Source organism: Hemiscyllium ocellatum, chromosome 13 (assembly GCF_020745735.1).
Source record: "Hemiscyllium ocellatum isolate sHemOce1 chromosome 13, sHemOce1.pat.X.cur, whole genome shotgun sequence".
Taxonomy (NCBI): domain Eukaryota; kingdom Metazoa; phylum Chordata; class Chondrichthyes; order Orectolobiformes; family Hemiscylliidae; genus Hemiscyllium; species Hemiscyllium ocellatum.
Genome location: NC_083413.1, coordinates 10,770,755 through 10,795,391, shown reverse-complemented (window position 1 = coordinate 10,795,391; position 24,637 = coordinate 10,770,755).

The window sequence follows — 24,637 nt, the reverse complement described above, 5'->3', positions numbered from 1 at the left end:
ACCATTCGGGTGTTTTCCTATCTTCCTGGTGGTGGAAATTGAATAAAGATTCGTACACCTTGTGTCTCTCACTGTGTCTCACACCTGCACACATACACCATGGGTGCTGGGGAAAAAATAAGCACTACCGCAGTTAGGCGGGAGTGTGGGGGTTAAACAAAAAAAATCTGAAAAAAAAAGACAAAATAAACAGGGGTTTGCCCTTTGATGTGAAGGGCAAAGAAAAAAAAGAAAAAAGAAAAAATAAACAGGATATTACCCTCCAACTCTATTTAAGTTTAATCCCTGCCCTCTCCATCACTGTTTGATCACACAGCATTGATGTGAAGGGCACTGCTTGTCACTGACCACTCGGGTGTTTCCTTTCTTCCTGGTGGTGTTCAAACTAAGGTAGGTTACTGTTTTTAAGATGAGATGACAAAGTTTTAAAAGGAAATGAGGAGCAACTTTTTTACACAGCGAGTGGTCCATGTATGCAATGAACTGGCAGAGTAAGTGGTGGATGCAGATACAGTTACAACATTTAAAAGACATTTGGATAAGTTCATAAATAGGGAAGGTTTGGAGTGATATGGGCCAAAGCAGACAGGTGGGACTAATTTAGTTTGGGAAACTTTGGTCAGCATGGACGGGTTAGACTTCCAGGTCTGTTTCTGTGCTGCATAACTCTATGACTCTAACTCAGAAATGAATTCAAATTCACATTATTTCTTTTATCCCAACAATAACCTTAAAACTACCCAAATTTCAGTGAAGAGTTCTCACAATCTGCATGTTAAAACTCTTTGCTTCAGGATCTTACGGTATTTGGTTTTGCTGACTTTCTGTGCAGTCATCAGATGCTATTTTCCTATGCTAATATTTCTCCATGGGACACCTAAAGCAAATTGAAAACTAAACTGTCTATAGTTTTAACCTCAAAACATACATAGGAGATACCTAAGCTCTGTGTCCAACAGCCTTCCTTCCTCTTTCTTTACTAATAGACATCGACGGGCACACTTTCTGGATTGTTCTGTTTTCTGAGTCACTGGACTTCTGTCATAGTCAGCAATATTTTTTTTTCTTTCAATGCACTGAACTGTTAACCTCCCTAGCTGTTCAAGTCAAGGCTGTAAAACTTTATTAAAATGCAGGTAAACAAAACTGACCTTCAGACTTGTGGGCAGCACAGCCTCAAGCTTACAACTGAAACTTTACAAATGATAAATCCTTCTTAATGTACAAAATGCAAAATAACATTTCAATTTAATGTTATAACTTTATATCAAGAGACAAAAGACAGAGCAAAAGGCATTTCGTACAAAATGGACACATTCATTTTGAAATTACAATATTATGGGGAGAATGCATTTTATACCTGGTTTGCGAGTGAAGAGATTATTTACCGTCATGGTGACTTGAAATACAAGCTCACTTAGAAACTTACAAAATTATGAGGGGTATGGATAGGGTAAAGAGGCAAAGTCTTTTCCCTGGGGTTGGGGAGTTCAAAACTAGAGGGCATAGGGTTAGGGTAAGAGGGGAAAGATATAAAAGAGAGACCCACGGGGCAACTTTTTCACACAGAGGTTGGTACGTGTTTGGAATGAGCTGCCACAGGATGTGGTGGAGACTGGTACAACTCCAACATTTAAGAGGCATTTGGATGGGTATATGAATAGGAAGGGTTTGGAGGGATATGGGACGGGTGCTGGCAGGTGGGACTAGATTGGGTTGGGATATCTGGTCGGCATGGATGGGTTGGACCGAAGGGTCTGTTTCCTATGTACATCTCTATGATTCTATGACTATGACTATGACTATGACTATGACTATGACAGCAGATACATGGGAACACCCCTTCCTGCAAGTTCCCCTTCAAGCAACTTACCATCTTGACTTGGAAGTATATTGCCATTCCTTCACTGTTGACAGGTCAATGTTACGGAGTTCCCTTCCTAACAGCATTGTGAGTCAACCTACAAAACATGACTGTACCGATTCAAGAAGGCAACTCACCCCAACCTTCTCAAGGACAACTAGGGGCAGGCAATAAATACTGGCCCTGCCAGCAACATCCACATCTCATGAGTGAATTTTTTAAAAAAGCTGTTACTCTTTCCCTTTCACCTCCTGACCTTTGGATATTCTAGGATATATTTTGTATCCTTTGTGATGAAGACAGATGCATAGCACTGACTCAGTTCATCTGTCTTTTCCGTATTATCTGATACTAACTTCCTTTTTTCAAACTCTGGAGAATCAACACTCATTTCATTTACACTTTTCCTTCTTAAGGATCAGCGGAGATTTATAGAATCTCTGCAGTGCAGAAACAGGCTATTCATCTCATCAAGTCTATACTGATCCTCTAAACAGCATCCCACCCAAACCCATCTCCCTACTCTATCCCAGTTACCCCAAACTCCCCATGGCCAATCCATCTAACTTGCACACTTTTGGATTGTGTGAGAAAACTGGGAAACTGGAGCACCTGGTGGAAATCCAGAGGGAAAATGCATAAACTCCACATAGAGAGTCATCCGAGGTGGGAATTGAACCTGGGTCCTGGGCGCTGTGAGGCTGCAGTGCTAACCACTGAGCCACGATTAAGCCATTCGGCCAATTGAGTCTGCCCTGGCATTCAATCATGGCCGATAAGTTTCTCAGTGAAGGGCTTATGCCCAATATGTTGATTCTTCAGCTCCTCGGATGCTGCCTGACCTGCTGTGCTTTTCCAGCGCCACACTCTCAACTCTGATAAGTTTCTCAACCCTATTCGCCCGCTTTCTAGCTGTAATCCTTGAGCTCCTTTACAGTTAAGAATCTATCTATCTCCGTCTTAAATATACTCAACGACCAGGCCTCCACAGCCTTCTGTGGCAGTGAATTCTGTTCTACTCTCTGGCATCTGACAACGCCACCTCTTTAGCCCATATCCCTTGATAATGTTGCTTAACAAAAAAAAATGTGTCAGATTTAAAACTAACGATGACTGCCACTTGCGGAAGAGAGTTCCAAACCCCTACCAATCTTTATGGGTAGAAATGATTCCTAACATCTCTCCTGATGGTCTAGTCTTAATTCTCAGAATATTCCCCTCAATTCTAGAATCTCCAACCTGAGGAAATACTTTATTGTTATCTACCATGTATCTTCCTGTTAATATCTGGAGGTCGTCTAACAAATCAGCCTGCAACCTTCTAAATTCTAGAGGTGTCAGAGATTGTAGACATTTGCTATAAATGTATTTTAATTTATCTTGTTCAGGTCCAGGCACATCCACATTCAGCAGTTGCAACACAATATCTGTCTCACAATTGCTTGTGTGTTAATTAATTAAACCTAATTCCTTATTATAATCAATCTTGTGAAATGAATAACTATTCTTAATCACAATTTCACTTATCTCTTAAAATGCTGATATGACCTAAAACTGAAAGTAATACACTCCTTAAGTAAACAGGGAACTAGATTATGCACATATATTAAATTTTCAATAATTTCTATTTACAAATCTTCTTTAGGTCAAACATCTTTAAGCAAAATATTTATTCAATCTCTTATATTAAGGATTTGCTGGTTAATGAGCTTACCACACTTCAATGATGGTGCTCTTGTTTATCCTTTTTTTAAGGAGAAAGTGAGGACTGCAGATGTTGGAGATCAAAGCTGAAAATGTGTTGCTGGAAAAGCGCAGCAGATCAGGCAGCATCCAAGGAGCAGGAGAGTCGACGTTTCGGGCATGGGCCCTTCTTCAGGAATAGTTATCCTTTTTTTAAACCAAGTATGTCTGCTGGCCCCTGACAGCTGAATGATGCATATCAAATAGGTTCAGAAAAGCAAAGGTACACTGCTTTCCCCAACCTCCCATACAAACTTATGTTTCCATTCTAAGCCAGCTGCACAGTGTGGATTGTGCTGTCTCAGAATTAGCATGATCATTATTAACCCCTTAAAATACTCCTCCTCCCAAGTCTTCCATTCTCCCCCTTAATCATTCAAATTTCCATCCCACTCCACATCTCTATCCTCCTGACATCTCTCCTCCTCACCACCAAAGACTGTTTCACGAGAAGTGTCAATTTCCATCTATGTTCCTGCCTTTCTTTGGCAAAATGGTTTGCTGTAGCTTAGCTTTTACTATTTGATGTGCATCCCTCTAGCTGCCAAGGACCAATGCAATGTACTTATTTGGAATAAACAAGGTATTACTTTCCTATTAGATACCAGCTTCTCACCACAGCTGGTACCTGAGCTATGACGCTGGCAGTGACTTGAAGATAAAAGCTGTGAAGACTGAATAAAGAAGGATTGATTGAAAAGTCAAACTTTTAGGACCTGAACTTTCAAAACTACATAACGGGAAAGACAATTTGCTATTTTCAAGTGTTACTTTGCTACCGAGTGTAGTATTCAGCCAGTGTAATATATCTACAGAAAATCTGGAATTAAGAATCTACTGATGACCATGAATCCATTGTCGATTGTCGTGAAAACCCATCTGGTTCACTAATGTCCTTGAGGAAAGGATATTGCCATCTTCATCTGGTCTGACTAACATGTGACTTTAAACCCACAGCAACGTGGTGACTCTCAGTTGTCCTCGAAACTGGCCTAACAAGCCATTCAGTAGTACCCAGCACTACAAAATCTCAAAGAAATGGGTAGACCATCTGGCATCAACCCAGGCTTTGCGAAAGAAACAACGGCAAAATCATCCACGTTGACCCAGCAAAGTCCTCCTTACTAACCTCTGGGGGCTAGAGCCAAAATTGCAAGAGCAGTCTCACAGACTCTTCAAGCAACAGCCTGACATAGTCATACTCACAGAATCATACCTTACCGACAATGTCACAGACACCCGCCATCATCTGGATATGTCCTGTCTTACCGGCAGGGCAGGCCGAGCAGAGGAGGCAGGACAGTGGGATACAGTCGAGACAGAGTGGGAGTGCTTAACATTGACTCTGGACCCCATGAAGTCTCATGGCTTCAGACTAAACACCAGCAAGGAAACCTCCTGCTGATTACCACGTGCAATCCTCCTTCAGCTTTATCTCCTTCATGGAGATGAATCCTCCATGTTGAGAAACACTTAGGGAAGCATTGAGGAGGGCAAGGGCACAACATGTACCCTGGGTGGGGGATTTCAATGTCCATCAGCAGGAGTGGGTCAGCAGCAGCATTACTGATTGAGCTGGCCAGGTCCTGAAGGACATAGCTGCTAGACTGGGTCTGAGGCAAGTGGTGAGGGAACCAACAAGCGGGAAAAACAAACTTGATCTCACTCTTATCAACCTGCCAGCTGCAGATGTATCTGTCCATGACAGTATCGATAAGAGTGACCACTGCACAGTCCTTAGGGAGACAAAGTCCCACCTTCACATTGAAAAAACCTCCATCATGTTGTGTGGCACTATCACCGTGCTAAATGGCACAGACTTCAAACAGATCTAGCAACTCAAGACTGGGCATTCATGAGACGCTGTGGGTCATCAATAGCAGCAGAACTGCATTCCAGCGCAATCTGTAACCTCATGGCCCAGCATATCCCCACTCAACCATTACCATCAAGCCAGGGGATTAACCCTGGTTCAATGGAGAGTGCAAGAGGGCATGCCAGGAGTAGCTCCAGGCATACCTGAAGTTGAGGTGTCAACCTGGTGAAGCCATCAAACAGGACTACTTGCGTACCAAACAGCATAAGCAGGAAGCGATAGACAGAACTAAGCAATCCCATAATCAACGGATCAGGTCTAAGCTCTGCAGTGCTGCTACATCCAGTCATGAATGGTGGTGGACAATTAAACAACTCACTGAAGGAGGAGGTTCCACCAATATCCTCGTCCTCATTGACGGAAAAGCCCAGCACTTCAGTGTAAAAGATAAGGCTGAAGCTTTCACAGCAAATGAATGATCCATCTTGGCCTCTCCAGTGGTCTCCAGCATTATAGGTACCAATCTTCAGCCAATTCAATTCACTCCATGTGATATCAAGAAACAGTTGGAGACTCTGGATGCATTCCACCATTAGTACTGAAGACTTGTGCTTTAGAACTTGCTGCTCCCCTAACCAATGTGTTCCAGTCCCACTTACAACACTGGCATCTACCCAACAATGTGGAAAATTGCCCAAGTATGACTTGTACATAAAAAGCAGGACAAATACAAACCTGGCCAATTACCACTCCATCAGTCTACTCTCAATCATTAGTAAAGTGATGAAGGTGTCATCGACAGTGCTGTCAAGCAGCACCTGCTCAGCATTAACCTGCTCAGTGACACCCAGTTTAGGTTACGCCAGCACTACTCAGCTCCTGATCTTGGTTCAATAGAGCTGAATTCCAGAGGGGAGGGGAGACTGACAGCCCTTGACATCAAGGCTGCATTTGACCAAGTGTGGCATCAAGGAGCCTTAGCAAAACTGGAATGATTGGATATCAGGGGAAAATTCTAGGGTGGTTGGAGTCACATCTGACACATGGGAAATTAGTCTTGGTTGTTGGAGTTCAGTATTCTCAGCTCCCGGACATCTCTGCAAGAGTTCCTCAGGGTAGTGTTCCAGGCCCAACCATCTTCAGTTACTTCATCAATGACCTTCTCTCTATCTTAAGGTCAGAAGTGGGGATGTTCACCAGTGATTGCATAATGTTCAGCACCATTTGCGACTCTTCAGATACTGAAGCAGTCCATGTCCAAATGCAACATGGTCTGAACAATGTCCAGGCTTGGGCTGATAAGTGGCAAGTAACAGTTACAATATACAAATGCAAACATCTCCAAAAAAAGACAATTTAACCATCACCCCTTGACATTCAATGTGTTACCTTTGCTGAATCCCCCACTATCAACATCCTGGGGGTTATCGTTGACCAGAAACTCAACTGTACTGCACATGAACACAGTAGCTACAAGAGCAGGTCAAAAGCTAGGAATACTGCAGTGAGTAACTCACCTCCTGTCTCCTCAAAGACTGTCCACCATTTACAAGGCACAAGGCAGGAATGCAATGGATATAGAGTTAGTGTAGACGGACATTTTGATCGGCATGGACTAGTTTGGGCCAAAGAGCCAGTCTCCATGCTGCATGACTCTACGACTTCATGACTCTATGACGAAACCCACCGAGAGACCAGGTCGAAACCCACCATCAGCCGCCCAGAGATTGGGCCGGGACCTGTTATGGGGTGAGGTGAACACCAAAAGGGGAAAACTCCAAAAGGGGAGAGAAAAGAGAAAAAAAGAGGATGAAAGGAGAAGGAAATGAGAAATAAACAGAAGGAGTAGAGGAGTTCAAATTGGAGTGTCCTGATCCGCTGCCATCTTGAACAGTGGATTCAATTTGATGAGTCTGTTTCAAATGTGTCAAGGTGAATTTTTATATAAATCAGAGGGTCTAAACTCTCTCAGTTTTCAAAACAAACTTTCCTGGCTTGGAAGTTTCATAAATGTAACCGTTCGGTTGGGGTAACTTGTTCCCGAACTGCCCTTACCATTTTTTAGGAGAGAAACCATACTTGCTTCTCAACTAAACTTTGTATTGAATTTTAAAATGTACCTTGCTCAACCTAAATTCTTCTGAACTTAAAACAAAGCTAATGGCCTTATTTGTTGGTCTTACCTGTCATAAACCCAACACGGTAAACATTTTTCCATTAGCACCACATGGATCTGCAGTCACCTGCTATATGAAAAAATGTTGGATTTAATCACTGTCCTGGAAGGACTTTCTGATCATTTTGTTTTGGAATAAATATTCTTCATAGAAGTAACAACCATCTGCTTCCATTTTGAAATCCAAATTCCAAAAATGATATCATATAATCTGTACACCCTTCATCACAAGATGAAATGGTATTCTCACTTTCCTTTCCCTTAACTTTTCGTTCTTCCCTTAAGCCCTGCAGCCAGAGGTGGGCAGGGTTACCCTGGCAATGTTATAAATAATGATCTCTTAATGACTCATACCCCAGAGCAGCAAATGTTCACTGAAACATGTGTATTTAAGACTTAGTCAGTTATTTACAGCAGTGTCCACTTTCTGCTGGAACATACAACATAGAACACAGAACAGTACAGCGCAGTACAGGCCAACCTGTGAAATCAGTTTGAAGCCTGTCTAACCTACACTATTCTATTGTATCCAAACTAATGCTAACTCGTCTCAATTGCTACCTTCAGTGAGTGTTCTCAAACATGTACAGAAGTAGCATATCATAATTCTACATGCTGCAGACTATTGTCACTATAATTTATTTATTCCTTCTTTTAATCCCTGCCATTTTTTTTCAGTTGTTTGTCCTGCAGCTTTTTCCATTGTGTAACTCAAAGACTCCTGCAAAAACTCCTGCTCTTGTTTACGTATAGATATGTGACTCCCTTCCACATCATTTGACAACCAATTATACTTCAGCATGTTTCTTTATTTCTGAACCGTTATTCCCTTAAACATGAGCGGTGGGCGGCACGGTGGCACAGTGGTTAGCACTGCTGCCTCACAGCGCCTGAGACCCGGCCTCAGGCGACTGACTGTGTGGAGTTTGCACGTTCTCCCCATGTCTGCGTGGGTTTCCTCCAGGTGCTCCGGTTTCCTCCCACAGTCCAAAGATGTGCGGGTCAGGTGAATTGGCCATGCTAAATTGCCCGTAGTGTTAGGTAAGGGGTAAATGTAGGGGTATGGGTGGGTTGCGCTTCGGCGGGTCGGTGTGGACTTGTTGGGCCGAAGGGCCTGTTTCCACACTGTAAGTAATCTAATCTAATCTAATGAGTAGTGCAATGGCTCAGTGGTAAGCACAGCATCAGGGACCCAGGTTGAATTCCAGCCAACGGGGAGAAAGTGCAAACTCCACATAGACAGTCACCCAAGGCTGGTATCGAACATGGGTCCCTAGCGCTGCGAGACAGCAGTGCTAACCACTAACCCACCATGCTGCCGTAGGGAGGATATTCCTGGGAATATATCCAGGGAAGTTACTTCAGTGGAACTGAGAAATAAGAAAGGGGTGATCACTTTAATGGGAATGTATTATAGACCCCCCCAATAGTCAGCAGGAAATTGAGAAACAAATCTGTAAGGAGATCTCAGCTATCTGAAAAAATAATAGTGTGGTTATGGTAGGGGATTTTAACTTTCCAAACATAGACTGAGACTGCCATAATGTTAAGGTTTTAGATGGAGAGCAATTTGTTAAGTGTGTACAAGAAAATTTTCTGATTTAGTATGTAGATGTACCTATTAGGGAAGGTGCAAAACTTGACCTACTCTTGGGAAATAAGGCAGGGCAGGTGACTGAGGTGTCAGTTGGGGAGCACTTTGGAGCCAGCGACCATAATTCTATTAGTTTTAAAACAGTGATGGAAAAGGATAGACCAGAGCTAAAAGTTGAAGTTCTAAATTGGAGAAAGGCCAATCTTGACAATATTAGGCAAGAACTTTCAAAAGCTGATTACGGACAGATGTTCACAGGTAAAGGGATGGCTGGAAAATGGGAAGCTTTCAGAAATTAGATAACGAGAATCCAGAGAAAGTATATTCCTGTTAGGGAGAAAGGAAAGGCTGGTAGGTATAGGGAATGCTGGATGACTAGCCTGAATGTTGTTGGGCTTCTGAGCAAGAGCAGAGGTGAGCTGGTACCAAATAAAAACTGAAATAACTTTGGATGTTGGAAATCAGAAACAAAAACAGAAATTGCTGGAAAAGCTCAGCAGGTCTGGCAGCATCTGTGGAGAGAAATCCAAGTTAATGTTTTGGGTCCAGTGACCCTTCCTCAGAACTCTGGTGATTTGGTACCGACTGAAGTTGAAATACCAACTGCTCAACTCCTCAATGGAGCCTAGCCCACCATATGGTCTAGGGGTTCAGGAAGGAATAAGGACTTTTCTGTTGTGCTATGACTTTGTTCCCATTGCACTCTGATAATATATACCTGCTCAGATTATTGGTGCTGGCATTTCTTTTTTAAAGCTCATGGGCCACTGACTTTTCACTTTCCTGCCTTTGTCAGCATTGGTGAAGTTTCTTGATGTTTGATTTGAAGATGGCACAGTGGCTCAGTGGTTAGCACTGCTGCCTCACAGCACCAGAGGCCCAGGTTCGGGCGACTATCTGTGTGGAGTTTGCACATTCTCCCCATATGTGCGTCGGTTTCCTCCGGGTGCTCGGGTTTCCTTCCACAATCCAAAGATTAGGTGAATTGGCCATGTTAAATTGTCCATTGTGTTAGGTGCATTAGTCAGAGGGAAATGGGTCTCGGTGAGTGACTCTTCAGAGGATCAGCGTGGACTTGTTGGGCCGAAGGGCCTGCTTCCACACTGTAGGGAATCTAATCTAATCATAATCAATCGTAAGGAATCTAATCTAATCAAGACGGATGTTGCCATATATAAATGTCATGACCAGAATCTGGGTGCTTTTGACAGATGAAGACTGGAAACAATACCAGTACAAACTAATAAACAATAATAAACTGTTCACACTATTTACAGTGATGCAGTTCAGCAGGGCTCCATTTTCTGCAGCCTTCAGGTCTCAGTTGCATGTGATCTCACACCATTTTATGATGCACATTAGCCATTAACATCACAGCTCTGAATGTGCGGTAGGTAGAGTCACCTGATTGAATTAGAGCATTGTATGTCACAAGTTCATAATGTGCTCTCTATTACACATTATTTACATACATGTACACATTTTCACATGGCAACATCTATCTCCAAATTTTTACATATTATCTCACCGTCTGCTCTCCACGAATACACTTAGTGGTTGATTTCTTTTTTATCAGCTCCTATGAAGGTGCAAGGCTTTGCATAAAGATTGCAGAAGGCTTTGGGAAGGAATAATTTTGGGGGTGGTGACGTCAGTGATATCGCTGCCCTGCTGACCCAATTGGCGGGGAAATCAATGAAACTGACTCATTGGCCAATTATCCGCCATTTCGGAACCCTGCAGGCCTTTTGCCATTCATGGGACTGCCAAGTCAATGATAAGACCACCCCAGCCTGTTCCCAGGCACCCTTCCTTTACCACTCTGGCATTGCCCACAAAAAGGTCTCCCAGTACCAATGATGGCAGCCCCAGCTCATCTTCAGCACTGGAGGTTTCACCCCTGACTCTAGCACAGTAAATTACAAATAAAACACTGATCTGGCCTTAAGATGGGAAACCCTCCTCTTCCTCCTGCAGCCTCAGTGATGGCCATTTCTGATTGGCCTGGTCACTTTCCTTAAATGCAAGAGACCTCCAGTAGTGGCCTCTTGATTGGCCATTTCCAGGAGCATGGTACTCATGCGTGTTTGGGTCCCACTTTCAGTCCTGATGGCTGGACAACACATACTTGATAATGTTCTGGCCATTACCTCACTGTTAGCTCTCTATTAGCTTTTATATTATCTACTGTCAACTCATTACTGCCGCACACATTATCTTACTGTCTATTATGCTAAATGTATTTAATTACATTCCAGTTAGTGATCTATTTGTAGCTCTCTGAATGCATCTGAATTAAAAAATTCAAGCCTTTTTCAGTGCAGTGTTTTTATAGTGTTCTTAAATTTGTCATTATGTTTACACAATGAATAGCTTTACTTTATCTTCTATCTTATCTCAAGGGAAATGGCTTCCCATCTCAAGCCTGATGTTTAAAATATCCTTTACATATTTAGCCGTACGTTCTATCTCCCCTGCTTGCTCAAGATAACCCCACTTCCCAGATCAAGATAATGAAATTTGATTTGCGACTGGGAACAAATCTATATCGTAATGCTGTAAACTGCAATAAATTGAAATTAAATTATAATTATCAGTAGATCAAATTACATTATGCAGCATTATAGATGTGACAGCTGTTAAGAGAATTAAGCATTTATTATCAATCAGATGTGTTTTCTTTTGTAACCCATCCAGCCAAATACAGCTTAGATCTCAATTGGACTATTATGGTCTTGGCATGTTTTGACGACAACACTGCACTGAACAGATGTTCCTTTGAAATAAAGAAAGGCTACTGTACACTGTACAACCTAAAGAGGGACACTCGAATCATTGTAAACCTTGCTCTTATATTAATAAGTGCAGTCTTACATGTCACAGTGTTTAACAGCCATCTCCAGTGCTGAAAATAAAGAGATGACCAGATTTCAGTGCTTAATTTTAAAAGTCATAATTTTAAAAGCAATGTGAAGGGAATTCTCAAATGGATGTGTAAGTAAACCTTCAAGACCAAAAGCAAAAGAACCCCAAATATTTGTATTTCAATGGTTCAACCCAGGGAATAAAGTTGTAAAAAAAATCTCATTTCCACTAATCACATTATGAAAACATAATAGTAATTACCAGTCCTGCAGGAGTAGTAACATTTTATGAATTCAATGTCTTAAAGTGCCGTATGGTACACTAATTTGTATTCAGTAGGAAACCTAATTTCAATCATTATACTTGCAATGTTTAATAAAAGTAAATTGTTCCTAATAATTTTTTGATCCTTCTTAAAAGAATTAGAACTAGAATTAGGTTTTATTATCACATGTACTCATTGTACAAGGGTACAATGAAAAGTGTACAAAGTCACCATATTTGGCACCACTACAGTTACAAAGGAGCCTAGATACAAAATATTAGGTCATAGAGTCATAGAAATGTCCTGCATGGACCCAACCTTTTGGTCCAACTCATCCATGCCAACCAAATATTTTACATTAATGTAGTTCCTTTTGCCAATATTTGGCCCATATCCTTCTGTACCCTTCCTACTCATATACACCCAACCAGATGCCTTTTAAATGTTACAATTGTACCAGCCTCCACAACTTCCTCTAGCAGCTCATTCCATACACGCACCACCCTCTGCGTGAAAAGGTTGTTCGTTTGGTCCCTTTTAAATCTTTCCCCTCTCACCCGTATGCCCTCTAATTCTGGATTCCCCTACACTGGGGAAAAGACCTTGGCAATTTATCCTATCCATGCCCGTCATGATTTTATAAACCTCTATAAAGTCACCCTGCAGCCTCCGACGCTCCAGGGAAAACAGTCCCAGTCTATTCAGCTTCTCCCTATAGCTCAAAACCTCCAACCCTGGCAACATCATTGTGAATTATTTCTGAACCCCTTCAAGTTTCACAATATCTACCCTACAGTATAAATTAGAAAAATAAAGAAATAAAGTTAAGAGTTAAACAGAGTTAATGATTTGAGTTCCAGTGATCTTTCTTGAGTTTTGGAGAAGGGTCACTGGACTCTAAATACTAACTCTGTTTCTCTGTCTACATATTCTGCCAGACTTGCTGAGGTTTTCCCAAGCAATTTCTGTTTTTGTACAAAGCTGAGTATAATACTTAAACGTGCTGTACTTAAGGACATTAAAAAGCTACAACTGCTGAAAATCTGATATAGAAGTGGAAGATGACAATTTTGATATCCTGCTAATGGATCTTCACTAAATGGCTCATTCCCTCTTATGAATCAACTTGAAAGTAGCAAGTTTTCTCAGAAGGTTAAAGCTTCAGGTTTCAGAGACTTGTACATATATTGTAAGCATTCCAGTGCAGTAAAGTTAGAAATGTCATCTACCAAGTGAGATATTAAAACAAGACCAACCCCTCACATGGATTTAAAATATCCAATCATACTATTCAACAAACAGCAGAAGGCTGGTATTGTCTAGTATTGGTCCTGCCTGGTATTTGCCCTGAGCTAATATCTCAAAAACAATTATCAGGTCATTTATCTCATCTCTGCTTGTGAAAGGTTGTTGAGCACAGTGCATTGTAATATTTCCCGATGTTACTGTTGCGATTGGAATGAGGTTGGCCAGTTCGATCTCATTGAGTATGAGTTCCCCGATTGGGGTTGTTAACACGGGATGACCAGGCAGTCCTGGCTGACAGATTTAAACAGGAGTCTCAGGCATTCTCCTCGCTCTAGGGACTGGCTCTGAGCTGGCTGGTCAGAGTCCACACGTAAATAAACAGTGATGGGATACCAGCCTCCATGAAGGTATTTGAGTTATAATATTTGAGTATTTTGTGAAGTACTTAGGTCATCCTGAGGCCAGGAAAGACACTACGTAAAAGCAAAATGTCTGCCGATTAGCTTCTTACCTAGCTTTTTTCCTGCTTTTATTCTGGGTCATCCTGAGATCAGAGAAGGCACTATGTAAATGCAAAATGTCTGCTGATTAACTTCTTATTTACCTTTTATTTTGCTTTCATCTTGGGTCATCCTGAGGTTAGGAAAGGCACTATATAAATACAAAATGTCTGCTGTTTAGTTTATTATTTAGCTTTTTTTCTGCTTTCATCTTAACTATGACAGTTATTAAACACCAATTCAAACCAAAGGAACCTATTCAAAAAATTATCAATGCAAAAGTTATTTAAACAGACTTGTAACAAAATGCCTATACTGGCCAATCGAGCTAATCTGCTTATCTCACTGAATCTGGGTACTACTCACATTGAGCAAAATGAAAGGTTCAAGCAGACCCACTGTTAAGAATTAAACAGAGGTTATTTTGAACAGCTGATTTGTTAGGTGGTGTTGGTGGGTGGTGTTGGTATATGCAATCGAATAGGTCAGTGGAGGATCTGGGCTGTTTTCACTATTAGCTGTAATTTAAATGAGTCAAAACATGATGAGGGGCTTATTGCCTGTAGTGTTGATTCTCCTGATCCTCCAGATGCTGCCTGACCAGCTGTGCTTTACCAGCACCACACCGATCTCCAGCATCTGCAGTCTTCACTTTCCCCTATAATTTAAATGAGTTGAATGAGATGCCAACCTGAAGTGGGTTCACTACAGGCAGCTTTTTAATCTCGAGGGTGAGAGACTCCAGCAGGGACATGGTGCTGTAGCATTCCCGTTCTCCCTCACTCTTTATACTGCCCAGCTTTTCAAAGCAAAATGGAGCAAAATTTGCCCATTGCTTCATCAATTCAGTGGGTTGAATCTTACTTTTTTTCAGGCCGTGTATCAGCTTTAGAAGAATGACATGGATAGCTCATGGAAACCTATAAAATTCCAACACAACCAAACATGGTGAACACAGTAAGGATGTTGCCCATGACTGGAAAGTCCAGAAGCAAGAGTCACAATCAAAAGGGATGGAATAGGACATTCAAGGCAGAGATAAGGAGAATTATCTTCACCTAGAGATTTGTGAGCTTGTGGAATTCTCTGCTACAGGAAGTATTTGAGGCCAAAGTATTGAATGTTTTCAAGAAAGGTTTAGATATAGTTCATAGGACTAAAGGGATTAAACGGTAATGGGCAAAAATAGGAACAGTTTACTGAGTAGAGTGTCAAGCCGTAATCTAGAGTCATAGAGTCATACAGCATGGAAGCACACCCTTCGGTCCAGCCAGTACATGCTGAACATAACACCAAACTAAACCAGTCCCACCTGCCTGCTCCTGGCCCATATCCTTCCAAACATTTCCTACTCATATACCTATCCAAGTATCTTCTAAGTGTTGTAACCGTGCCCACATCCACAAGTTCCTCAGGAAGTTCATCCAACATGCAAACTACCCTCATTGTTCCCATGTTTTTTTTTAAAATCTCTCTCACCTCACCTTAGAAATATGCCCCCAGTCTTGAAACCTGCATCCAGGAGAAAAGACACCGACCATTAACCCTTTCACTACCGATCATGATTTTATAGACCTCTATAGGGTCACCTTTCAACTTCCTACGCTCCAGTGTAAAAGTGTCCCAGCCTATCCAGCCTCTCCTTATAAGTCAAACCTTCCGTACCTGGCAACATCCTGGTAAATCTCTTCTGAACCCTCTCTAGCCTAATAATGTCATTCCTGTAACTGGAGGAGGCAGACCTGAATGGACTACACCCATTTTCTATGTTTCTATATAACAATGAGTTTCATGGAATGTGTCTCTCTGTGAGGCTTAGCGATCTTTCTTGCTGTATCTTACCAAACTTGTCTCATTGACAATTCACCTCTCTCCTATGACAGTCTTCCATACAATTCTAACTCCATTCTATTACTTATTGTGTTCAGAACAGCTGGGCATTGCTGGGATATCCTGGAATAGAGCAGTATCCTTGGTACTGGTGCCATCTTTAAAAGCTTGTTGTGGACAAGTACTATGAGTCTGGAGCTGCCCTTGACATGAGCATAGTTCATGACATTTGCCCTTGACATGGCAGGCAAGGAATAATTAGCATATTGCTTTAGTGGAGGTCCTAATGGATGGAGTGGTGCATAAGTGGGGACTCCTCTTCCCCCAGGATTAATATTGGAGATCATTGGAGAAATATTGCCCACTGCAGCCCACATCATTCAGATTTTCATAAAATATCCAGCAGATGTTAGAAACATGAATTGAACAGTACGTAAAGCTTATTCTGCAGAACATTATTGGAATATAAAATGATTTTATTTGAGGCTATTAAACCAATCTAATCTTGACATTGAAAGGATACAGTTAAGAAAAGAAATAAAGAAGGTGATGAAAGGTAGTACTAAAATGCATCATTCTGATGCAAAGCAAAAACATCCAAGACCAGCTGTTGTAATTCACAATAAATCTTGTCAGCATTTAATGAGAAAAGGAATTAGGATTGTCTTTTGGATGAAGTGTAAAAAAATGAGGTCTGCAGATGCTGGAGATCACAGCTGAAAACGTGTTGCTGGTCAAAGCACAGCAGGCCAGGCAGCATCTCAGGAATAGAGAATTCAACGTTTCGAGCATAAGCCCTTCATCAGGAGGGCATTGGGTGAGTTGTTTTGGATGAAGTGGTCTCCTCAATAGAATTTGATAATTGCTTTGTATTTCCAGAATTTTCACTTTGGGTAACAATGTTTGAGAATTTTAGTTTGTTTTAAAGTGCATCTAGCACATTTAAGTAGTTTAGTTTCACTGTTCTTTAATGCAATAATACTTTGCTATATATGACTTCTACTGTAGGCATTATACTGGTGAGGAGAACCTTCAACACAATTGAATGAAGACGATGAACAACATTTGATATGTATCTTGAGTTTATCTTTCTACACATTTCTATTGCTATTTTGACTGACACTGGTAGATCTTAAAGTCTCAAAATCTATTTGAAAATAGTAATTACAATGATGATACACTCTATGCATTAACCTCATCATATCGAATGTCTGTAGCACATCAATAATGAAAAAAGTATTTGTCAAATCAACAGGATGACCAATTAAGAAACATTTAAAAACTTGTTTTAATGGCATATAATTAAGATGCCTACCAGCTGCAGTTCGAATATGAGGCTAGACTTGTTAATATTCATCTTGGTAAAATATGAAATAAATTATGTTCATAGCTCGTGGGTTCTGCTTGGAGGGTTGCTTGTCTGCATAAAATCTTGGGCGCACTGCTAAAGGAGCATTGGGTGAGTTGTTGTAGTGCATCCTGCAGATGGAGGGAAGATCACTGATGAAGTTAGGAGACTTTCCCGAGAAACTCTAGCCACTGTCATGGGACTGAGTTAATTTTCCTACAACAATTACAGCCATTGCCCTTGGCACCAGGTTTGAAACTAACTACCAGACTTATTTGCTGCTTGATTGACTTCTGCTTCTGTTTTCCAGGTCAGTGTTCAAACCTAGCACCCTCAGGACTAAGGCCATGTTGGATTTTAAATGTTCCCAGATTTTTTAGATTAGATTCCCTACAGTGTGGAAACAGGCTTTTTGACCCAACCAGTCCTCTGACGAGTAACCCATGCAGACCCATTTCACTCTGATTAATGCACCTAACACTACGGACAATTTAGCAGGTCACCTGACCTGCCCATCTTTGGATTGTGGGAGGAAACCCACGCAGACACGGGGAGAATGTGCAATCTCCACACAGTCAGTCACCCAAGGCTGGAATCAAACATGGACCTTGGTGCTGTGAGGCAGCAGTGCTAACCACTGAGCCACCGTACCACAAGAGGCCCTGAAAGTGACTGGGTATGTTGCAATTAGAACCGCAGAGAGAATGTCCAATTCTTTTGCATCAGTGGAACAAGCAACTTTGAACCTGGGCAGTAAGAAGAGGTGGGAGCAGATAGGTCAGTTTTAAAACTATGAAATGTTCTCAGTTCCCATGCATACATAACACTCACATGTTATTCTGTCTCTACAGCATGAGAAAGGCTGTAAACATGAAAACAAAGGTTTTGACAGGACCTGAGGAATGTCTGATTTTGGACAATTTTGTTGTCTTTTTTGAATAATCCAATATAACATGCTTGATCAAACACTGCTTTAATATCAAAGGAAATCATTCCAAAACAATTTTTCAAGTAGTGGTTTGGATGATAGTGTGATGTAGGTTGTTTAAAATTGGGGATTCCACTTTTTGAAGTTTGAGATCCTTTTGAGATTAGGTATTACTCTGTTTTAACCATATCTGCAATGATGTTCGCAATAATGAGGTAGTGCTGTTTTGTAGTTAATTTTGCAACAGCTCTGAAGTTTAATGTGAGAACATGCTACAAAGACAGTTGTGCGTGCTTGTTAAGAAACAAGAAACTTCCTAGGACTATAAAATCATTCCATATGACATTAATAGATTTTGCAGTTGCTTCCCAGTGTCTATCTTAAATCGCCTTGAAATTTTACCCTTTTGTTAGTTACTTGATTAAGCATCAAAATGCTATGGATCTGGCTGATACAATGATATAACTTGGCAGTAATAGGTACCACCTGTTATCTAATAAGTACATGGGGATGGGGGGAGTTTTAAATGTTCCAGCCGAACAGGCACATGTGAACAGGCTGCCCACTGGTTTTAAACTTCATTCATGACCAGTAAACCAACCAACAAAATTGCTTCCCACACATCGAAGCACCAACAATTATTGATGCCTTGTGACTTTCTGTCATAGTCTGGCTCTTTCCCACAGACAATATCTAAAGCAGGTTTCCAGTTCCCCCTGGTGCAACATAAAATATTTGTAAGGTAATGCATATCCAAGGTATATTTATTAAGATTGACGCTAATCTTACCTTTCTGGGCAAAATAGAAACCATTAAAGTTGATCACCTAAGCATCTTGTTTCACTGTTTTCACATTTAAGCTTATTCTTGTGAACTGGACACAACGAGGTTCATCCTTTGATATGTAGACAGTGGTCCAGTTTAAATCAATGTGATCAAATCACCATGCTAACTCTAACCTGGGTAGGGCAATTTACAAGTCCCACCAGATATTGGCTCAATGGTTAGCCCTGCCACCTTAGAGCGCCAGGGACCCGGGTTCGATCCCAGCCTCAGTGACTGTGTGGAATTTGCACATTCTCCCTGTGTCTGCGTGGGTTTCCTCCAGGTGCTCTGGTTTCCTCCCACAGTCACAAAGATGTGCAGGTTAGGTGAATTGGCCATGCTAAATTGCCCAAACTGTTCATGGACGTGTAGGTTAGGGGCATCAGGGAGAAAGTGAGGACTGCAGATACTGGAGATCAGAGTCGAAGAGTGTGGTGCTGGAAAAGCACAGCTGGTCAGGCAGCATCTGAGGAGCAGGAGACCTGACGTTTCAGACATTAACCCTTAGGTTAGGGGCATTAGTCAGGGGAAATATGGAGTAATAATGTAGGGGAATGGGTCTGGGTGGGTTACTTTTTGGAGGGTTGGTGTGGACTTGTTGGGCCAAAGGGCCTATTTCCACACTGTAAGGAATCTATGATAAAGTCCTGTGAGAAGTGAACTGGAAGAGGAAAGGCCAGTTCAAGATAAGTTCCTTTTTTAAAAAAAATCTGAAAGAACTGCCAATGCTGTAAATCGGGAACAAAAACAGGAAGTGCTGGAAAAGCTCAACAGGTCAGGCAGCATCTGTGGAGAGAAATCAAAGTTAATGTTTCAGGTCGAGTAATCCTGTCTTAATTCTGAAACATTAACTTTGATTTCTCTTCATTGTTACTTACAGAGTTTTTCCAGCAATTTCTGTTTAATTTTTTTTATTTGCCTTTGATTGATTAAAAGGAGCAACTAGTGTCATTGAAGCCCTACAGTGTGGACACAGGCCTTTTGGCCCATCAAGTCCACACTGACTCTCTGAAGAGTACCCCATCCAGACCCAGTCCTCTGCATTTACCCCTGACAAATACACTTTGCCCACATATCTCTGAACACTACGGGTAATCTAGCATGGCCAATTCACCTAAGCTGCATATCTTTGGATTGTGGGAGGGAACCAGAGAACCCAGAGGAAACCCACGCAGACAAGGAGAGAATGTGTGAATTCCACAGAGACAGTCGCGCAAGGCTGGAATCAAACCCGGGTTCCTGGCGCTGTGAGGCAGCAGTGCTAACCACTGAGCCACAGTGCAACCCAAGTGTCCTGAAGTCCCAGAAAGAAAACCTAGCCTTGATCTAGCCCACACTCACCACCACAGAGGGAAAAAACAGTTAAATGAAAGGTCATATTTGGAAAAGAACACACTGGTAGCACTCAAGAGTATGGTGTTGGAAAAGCATAGCAGGTCAGGCAGCATAGAGTCATAGAGCATGGAAACAGACCCTTCAGTCCAACCCGTCCATGCCGACCCAATCTAGTCCCACCTGCCAGCACCTGGCCCATATCCCTCCAAACCCTTCCTGTTCATATACCTAACCAGATGCCTTTTGAATGTTGCAATTGTACTAGCCTCCACCACATCCTCTGGCAGCTCATTCCATACATGTCCCACCCTCTGCGTGAAAAAGTTGTCCCTTAGGTCCCTTTTATATCTTTCCCCTCTCATCCTAAACCTATGCCCTCCAGTTCTGGACTCCCTGTCCCAGGTAAAAGACTTTGTCTATTTACCCTATCCATGCCACTCATAATTTTGTAAACCTCTATAAGGTCACCACTCAGCTCCGACGTTCCAGGGAAAACAGCTCCAGTCTGTTCAACCTCTCCCTGTAGCTCAAATCCTCCAACCCTGGCAACATCCTTTTCTTTTCTGAACCCTTTCAAGTTTCACAATCTCCTTGCCAAAAGGAAGTAGACAAAAATTGCATGCAATATTCCAACAGTGGCCTAACCAATATCCTGTAGAGCCACAACATGACCTCCCAACTCCTGTACTCAATACTCTGACAACTCAAAAAAAGCATACCAAATGCCTTCTTCATTATCCCATCTGATGAAGGGCTTATGCTCGAAACGTCGAATTCCCTATTCCTGAGATGCTGCCTAACCTGCTGTGCTTTAACCAGCAACACATTTTCAGCTCATTATCCCATCTACCTGCGACTCCACTTTCAAGGAGCTATGGACCTGTACTCCAAGGTCTCTTTGTACAGCAAAAAGCAGCATCTCACATTTATCTGAATTGAACTCCATTTGCCATTTCTCGGCCTATTGGCTCATCTGATCAAGATCCTGTTGTAATCTGAGGTAACCTTCTTCGCTTTCCACTACACCTCCAATTCTGGTGTAATCCGCAAACTTACTAACTGTACATTTTATGCTTGCATCCAAATCAGCATGGCTGTGTGCATGGGAAGTCATGTCTCCCAAACTTGATTGAGTTTTTTGAAGAAGTAACAAGGAGGATTGATGAGCGCAGAGTGGTAGACGTGATCTATATGGACTTCAGTAAGCGTTCGACAAGGTTCATCATGGGAGACTGGTTAGCAAGGTTAGATTTCATGGAATAAAGGGAGAACTAGCCATTTGGAAACAGAACTGGCTCAAAGGTAGAAGACAGAAGGTGGTGTTGGAGGGTTGTTTTTCAGACTGGAAGCCTGTGACCAGTGGAATACCACAAGGACCGGTGCTGGGCCCTCTACTTTTTATCATTTATATAATTGATTTGGATGGAAGCATAAGAGGTATAGTTAGTAAGTTTGCTGATGACACCAAAATTGGAGGTGTAGTGGACAGCGAAGAAGGTTACCTCAAATTACAACAGGATCTTGATCACTGGGTCGCTGGGCCGAGAAGTGGCAGATGGAATTTATATCAGATAAATGTGAGTTGCTGCATTTTGGAAAAGCAAATCTTAGCAGGACTTATACACTTAATGGTAAGGTCCTGGGGAGTGTTGCTGAACAAAGAGACCTTAGAGTGCAGGTTTGTAGCTCCTTGAAAGTGGAGTTACAGGTAGATAGGATAGTGAAGAAGGCATTTGGTATGTTTTCTTTTATTAGTCAGAGTATTGAATACAGGACTTGGGAGGTCATGTTGTGGAATTATGGATTATATTTTAAGTTTAATCAAGAGACATGTCTCAAAAAACGTATAATCAAGAAAGAGCCCACTCTACTCACTACTGCAGACTTCCTGTAGGTGACACTTAAAAACAATATGGTTATCTGCTTCTGTGCTGTGAACTTTGCCCAAACAGTTCCTCCAAGATTAGTTGTGTATTTCACTGTTTGTTAATTTTCCCAGATTTACTCCGATGTCCAGCGTTACATGAATTCAAACAGCAAAGGCAGTAACTGTGCAGGTTCACTGCTGTTTCAGTTTCTTTCTCTCTCTCTCCTGCCACTGAACTCACCATAGAACATAGAACATTACAGCGCAGTACAGGCCCTTCAGCCCTCGATGTTGCGCCGACTTGTCATACCAATCTGAAGCCCATCTAATCTACACTATTCTACGTACATCAATATGCTTGTCCAATGACAACTTAAATTACTTAAAATTTGCGAATCTACTACCTTTGCAGGCAAAGTATTCCATACCCTTACTACTCTCTGAATAAAGAAACTACCTCTGACATCTGTCCTATATCTGTCACCCCTCAATTTAAAGCTATGCCTCCTCGTGCTCGCCGTCACCATACTTGGAAAAAGGTTCTCCCTGTCCACCCTATCTAACCCTCTGATTATCTTATATGTCTCTATTAAGTCACCTCTCAACCTTCTTCTCTCTAATGAAAACAGCCTCAAGTCCCTCAGCCTTTCCTCATAAGACCTTCCCTCCATACCCATCAACATCCTAGTAAGTCTCCTCTGCACCCTTTCCAAAGCTTCCACATCCTTCTTACAATGCGGTGACCAGAACTATACACAATACTCCAAGTGCGACCGCACCAGAGTTTTGTACAGCTGTAGCATAACCTCATGGTTCCGGAACTCGATACCCCAATTAACAAAAACTTAAACACTGTATGCCTTCTTAACAATCCTGTCAATCTGGGTGGCAAGTTTCAAGGATCTGTGTACCTGGACACTGATATCTCTCTGCTCACCTACACTACCAAGAATCTTACCATTAGCTCAGTATTTTGCATTCTGGTTACTCCAGCCAAAGTGAATCACCTCACACTTATCTGCATTAAACTCCATTTGCCACCTCTCAGCCCAGCTCTGCAGCTTATCTATGTTTTTCTGCAATCTACAACATCCTTCGTCACTATCCAACCTTAGTGTTGTCTGCAAATTTACTAACCCACCCTTCTACGCCCTCATCCAGGTTGTTTATAAAAATGACGAACAGCAGTGGACCCAACACCAACCCTTGTGGTACACCACTGGTAACTGGACTCCAGGATGAACATTTCCCATCAACCACCACCCTCTGTCTTCTTTCAGCAAGCCAATTACTGATCCAAACTGCTATATCTCCGACAATCCTATTCCTCCGCATTTTGTACAATAGCCTATTGTGGGGAACCTTATCGAACACCTTGCTGAGATCCATATACACCACATCAACCGGTTTACTTTCATCTACCTGTTTGATCACCTTCTCAAAGAACCATGTGCTTCCTTTGTCTGTTCTTCTGCCTTTTAAAGTGCCATTGCTTTGACTTCTTTTTCCCAAAGTTCCAAAACAATTGCAACAGCATATGAAACAGTAATTGCTGCTTCTGGAATTCAGGGAAATCACCTCCAACTCCTAAAATACCTCAAAAAAGGAGCAGCTGTTACAGCCAGAAATTCAGCATCCAAGGAGGGGTAGAATTAACATTTTGGGCATAAGCCCTTCATCAGTACTGGTAGCACTGTTCTGAGGTATACAAGACATGTTGGACCTATATGTGTCATTTGCGAGTTTTACTGGTTTTCACTATTTTGATGAGGCCACCTCTACTATACCCAGCATCATCGCCTCTTTGAGTCCCAGTTTTCACATTTCCCTGAGTGCCAGGAATTATCCAAATGTCAGAGTTGAATCTGCTGTCTAAGTGCTGGTTCCTTTCATTTCCAAACTATTTCATGTCACTGAGTCTTAGCAGGTAAAGTGATGGCTTTTTTGTAGCACTGGCGAGCGGTAATTTAACTATCACAGATACTTTTCCTTCAGCACTGCTGATGTTTAAAATGTACAGCTGTGTAGCTGCTTTTTTTGTATCTGGTGTGTAAATATCAGACTAACCAGGGGCCTGGGTTTGGTTACATCCTTGGGTGACTGTCTGTGTGGACTTTGCAGGTTCTCCCCGTGTCTGCGCGCATTTCCTCCAGGTGCTCTGGTTTCCTCCCACAGTCCAAAGATGTGCAGATTAGGTGAATTGGCCATGCTAATTTGCCTTTAGTGTCCAGGGATGTGCAGACTGGGTGGGTTAGACATGGAAAATGCAAGGTTACAGGGATAGATTAGGGGGATGTTCTGGGTGAGATGCCCTTCGATAGGTGGGTATGGACTCGAAAGGCTGAATGGCCTATGTCCAAACTATAGGAATTCTATGATTCTAGATTTCTCCAGTTTTCTTTCCATCTTCACTTCCTTAGATCAGGCAATAGG